Source organism: Beta vulgaris, chromosome 4 (assembly GCF_026745355.1).
Source record: "Beta vulgaris subsp. vulgaris cultivar EL10 chromosome 4, EL10.2, whole genome shotgun sequence".
NCBI lineage: Eukaryota > Viridiplantae > Streptophyta > Magnoliopsida > Caryophyllales > Amaranthaceae > Beta > Beta vulgaris.
In genome coordinates, this window is record NC_079205.1 from 59,918,869 (window position 1) to 59,924,868 (window position 6,000).

Sequence of the window (6,000 nt, forward strand, 5' to 3'; positions counted from 1 at the left end):
TACTAACTTTTAATTACCAAAAATGCGCGATTTTCTCTCTTTCAATACTTCCAAAATCCGCCACTTTCTCTCTCTTCAATATTTCCAAAAACCATAGATTCTATCGCTATTAAATTTCTGCAAATAATTGTTTCTCTCCATTGAAATTATTCCTACAAACTAAATTGATTCTTCAACAATTTTCTATCGAATTGAACAATTGCGAAAAATTCATGGAAAATTCAGGTTTAATTGATCAAATAGATCTCAATCGAGTATTGAACCATATAGTATAGACAACCTATATCACTCGACGACGACGAACAACATTGAAGCAATCGACGACGAAAATCATCAAGATTCACTGATAATAGATCTCAATAATACACCAACTGTTGAAGGTAACAACATCCAAATCAATAATTTCATTTGTTTCATTAACCAAAAGAGTAACACTATAACTTTATGTAGGTAATGTGGTTCTGTTTCATGATGAGATAGAAAATCAATTTGGCGAGCAATATCCTACTTCATTTGTTTCAAGTGATGAATTTAATTCAGCTGTCATTCCAGGTAAGTAGTTAAACTATATCAAAAATAGATACACTATATGATACAGAGATACACTATATCATACAGAGTTACACTATATTCTATAGGAACACAATAAGAAATATATAAATTATTTACTTAGATGCATTACAGAAACATACACTATATCAAACATACATACACTATATCATAACTACGTACACTATATCATAAACTACGTACACTATGCAATATAGGAACATAATAGGAGATATAGAAAATATTTACTTAAACTATATCATTCTAACATATACTATATCATTTTAACATACACTATATCATTTAAACATACACTATATCATTTTAGTGAAAGTATTGGGTCAGACCGTCTGACCAAATACTTACTGTCAGACGGGCTGACCCAGTTATGGAACCTCCCCTTTTGCAGTTTCAAATCGCATCGTCATTAATGTTCAATTCAAGCGACGGAAAAGCTCTAGGGATAAGAAGAAGTACAGAACCTTTTTGTAAGTATACTCGTTCGAACGCTTTCTTCCCGCTCCAAGATAAGCACCCAAGCTTTTAAATAGAACTAGATCAGCCAGCGAAAAGGGTGTGTTCCTCTTTGATTCTAAGGTAATGCAATTCACTTACTTAAAAAGAAGTAAGGAAGCTTAGCGTTCTCTAAACTGGAGTTATGCGTAAAATTCTCCATCGTGAAGAGAGCTCTTATTGTTTTCCTCAATTGATGGTCAACCATGTCGAAGAAATAAAACAAACCAAGGAGAAAGAAAGAATAAGAAGCACCAAGGAGAAAGAGAGAATAAGAAGCTCCCTTCACCAGCGATGGTTGACCATCAATTCCCACTTTTGCAGATGGTTTTGATTCATCAGGTCAGTTCGTTATTGTTTTCAGTTGGTTTTTTTTTTGTTTCAGTTGGTTATTATTTTGTTTCAGTTCGTTATTGTTTTGTTTCAGTTGGACTTTGTTTTGTTTCAGTTGATTATTGTTTTTGTTTCAGTTAGTTATAGTTTTGTTTCAGTTGGACTTTGTTTTGTTTCAGTTGGACTTTGTTTTGTTTCAGTTGGACTTTGTTTTGTTTCAGTTGGACTTTGTTTCGTAATATGTATACCAACTGAAACAAAGAATGGACCAACTGAAACAAAACAAAGTCCAACTGAAAGAAATAATGGGCCAACTGAAAGAAATAATGGACTAACTGAAAAAAAAATTAAGACTAACTGAAAAAAATGAAGACTACCTGAAAAAAAACGAAGACTAGCTGAAAAAAAATGAAGACTACCTGAAACTCAAGTGAAGTCGTCCGACGAAAATATTGTGTCGGACGAGTCCGACACAATACGAACTCATCATTTTAACATACACTATATCATTTTAATGTACACTATATCATTTTAATGTACACTATATCAGTTTAACATACACTATATCATTCTAACATACACTATATCATTTTAACATACACTATATCATTTTAACATACACTATATCACTATAACATACACTATATCATTTTAACATACACTATATTACATAGAAATACACTATATGTTTATCTATATACTAACACATTAATTCCATAAGGTACTATAACCTCATATTAAAGAGCCACAGAATAGAACCAGCTAGAGCAGTGATAGAGGAAAGTTTCAAGAAAACAAATTCAAGAGTTGAAGAATTAATAAAGATAGAAGAAGCAAAAGCATCAGCAGAAAAAGCTAAAGCTCATGAGAAAGCATTACAAGAAGCAGCTGCAGCATTACAAGCTAATGAGAGTCAAGAAAACAACGCACAAGAATCACCACCAATACCAACAGTCTTGGATCCAGATAGAGCAGTCACAAAAGGAAGAGACAACAAGCGAATAAAGGGACACTATGATTTATACAAGAAGGCCTCAAAAAAAGGGAAAAAAAGACACAAGGAGTTTGGAAGTATAACTCCAAAAGAACATCTGTTCTAAAATACTTTACCAAGAGAACTATACAATGTTTTAAATCATTTGAGATATTTATGAATTACACTGTAACATACACTATATCATTTTAACATACACTATATGATTATACCATATACTATATCACTTTAACATACACTATATCACTTTAACATGCACTATATCACTGTAACATACACTATATCATTTTAACATACACTATATCATTTTAACATACACTATATCACTGTAACATACACTACATCATATCATTGTACACTATATCATTTAAACATACACTATATCATTTTAAGATACACTATATCATTTTAAGATACACTATCATTTTAACATACACTAGCACTTCAACATACATTATATCCTTTTAACATACACTATATCATTCTAACATACACTATATCACTTTAACATACACTATCTCATTATGCATACACTATATCATTTTAATACACTGTTCACTTTAACACACACTATATCATTTTAATATACACTATATCACTGTAACATACACTATATCATTTTGACATACACTATATCATTCTAACATACACTGTATCATTCTAACATACACTATATCATTTTCACCTACAGTATCATATAGAATGATATGTATAGAATAACACTGCATATAAAAATATACACTATATCATTGAAAACCACACTATATCACTACAAACTACTGTTAGCATACTAGCACTATTTCTAAAATCATTCAAAACTACATAATACATTGTTTGTAAACCAACTATATCAACACCAACCTAATACTAGATTAGTAACATTGTTTGTAAAATTAGTGAAATACATCAATATATTTTTACTTTCCTAATTTGACAGTTAACTTTTTCTTGTGCTGGCTTCTTCTTCTTTGCATCCTCAAGTTGTTTCTTCTTCTTCTCCTGCTGCATTGCATTTCTCAAATCCTGTTCTATCCTCTCACTCTCTTCAGCTTTCTTCCTTCTATTGTTTTCAATTAAAGCAACAGTCTCTGATCTCTTTGATCTGAATGATATCACGTTTTCCACAAGCTGACTTCTATTCTTATTCAGATCAGAAAAAATCATGCAACCACACAAAGAGACTCTTGCTGCTTTCCTAATATTCTCCTGAAAATAAATTAAATAAGTAAGAAACTATATATAAGAAAAAGATTAGATAAATCACTTAAAAATAATTATATTAAACTTACATCATTCAAATATGGGCATTCAAACTCTTCAGAGCCTTCAAAAAGTAGCATAAGGACAAGTATGTACACACCACAATCCAAATCATATGCACCTTTTTTCCAGCTTCCCTTCACTTCTGTCATTCTCCATAAACCCATATCATCACCTTGATCTTGTGGGATTTCATAACATTGGAAAAGACTTGAAACTCCATCAACAATGATTGAACTGAGAGTCTCCATCATTTTCTTATATTTCTCATCATCATCCCAAATCTTATTATCAAGATAGAAAACAGTCCTTTTCTTTGTGTCCAACACAAACAGGACAAAATGATTACCTCCTTTCACCAAAACAGGGAAAAAAACCTACAAAATTAAAACAAGTATAAACTACACTATATCATATACAAACATACACTATATCTTTTTAATATACACTATATCATATCAATATACACTATATTATTTGAACATACACTATATCATTTTAACATACACTATATCATATCAATGTACACTATATGATTTTAACATACACTATATCATATCAACATACACTATATCATTTTAAAATAAACTATATCATAACAATATACACTATATCATTGTAACATACACTATATCATAATTTGAAAAACAGAATTTGTCTCACCAATTCAACAGTAGCATCCAATTTTTTTATGTTATTCAACTCTTGAATTTGAAACTTCCAGCATGAGATCAAATCATCAATGCGTTTAGCATCATTTTCATCTTCAAACACATTGAATAATGCAACCTGCAACATAAGAACTCATATTATGATGAATAATGCATGGAAAGATAAACAAATAAACAACATAAAAATATATTATAATAAAGTTCTTACACTCTGAGAAGAAGTAAAGTAAAACTTTTTTCGAGGACAGGGTTCATTAATATTTAACATTCTTGACCAATTATCTAAAACTGATTCAAACATCTCAGTCTCAGTACCAATCGTCCAAATCTCACTCCGAGGTATAGAAAAGAAGACTTCATCCAGCTTAAAGATCTCTTCACTGCAACAAGCAACACAAATTGTAAGAATATTTTCAATAAAAACAATACATTAAACAAATTTCAGTCAATAATTTACCTCCCATCTAAAGGATGTTGATTTTCAGAACAATAATCAACAGCCTCCCTTAAAAATATTGGAAGATCTTGCATCACATGTTAAATCTTTAATCATCTTAGAAAGATGAGTGAATGGACCCCCAACTGCATATTCATCCAGCCTTAGAGTTGACTTGGCTGGACCCCTAGACAAAACATTCTGGAAAGCAGTCCATGTATTTTCCTCAATAATTATATTTTCAGCTGCCTCATTAAAAACGCTATTCACAACATTGTTGATCACATCATTAGTTCTCTGAGTCACCTGAGTGACTACAAAGCTAGGGAATGCAGTAGTAGAAGGATTAGACACTTCTTCCCAACCAGTTGGCAAATCCTTCACAACTTCTGCAATTGATACCATCTCATCAAAGTACTTCTGATAAATTGAACTTGACAAAATTTTGTCAAATTCATCTTGGGAAGGATTTTCAGAAGGAGGATCGCCAACCACATGAGAGGCCTTCCAACTCTTCAACGAATCTATATGCAATGAGAGACAGCATCCAAATCCCTCTTCCACAGCAACCACATAGCATGAAGCTCCTGTTAAAATCATAGCCAAAAACACTATATCAAAACGCACATTATTGTAACATACACTATATCATTTTAATATACACTATATCATTTCAACATACACTATATCATTTCAACATACACTATATCATTTTAACATACAGTATATCATTTTAACATACACTATATCATTTCAATATACACTATATCAATTCTATATACACTATATCACCGTGACTACACTATATCATATCAATATACACTATATCATTTCTATATACACTATATCACTTAAACATACACTATATCTTTGTAACATATACTATATCACTTAAACATACACTATATTTTTGTAACATACACTATATCATTCTAACATATACTATATCACTTAAAGATACACTATATCATTGTAACATACACTATATCACTGTAACATACACTATATCATATCAACATACACTATATCACTTAAACATACACTATATCATTTTAACATACACTATATCACTTAACATACACTATATCACTGTAACATACACTATATCACTGCTCATACACTATATCATTGTGCATACACTATATCATTTGAACATACACTATATCATTGTAACATACACTATGCCATTTTCACATACACTATATCATTTTAACATACACTATATCATTTTAACATACACTATA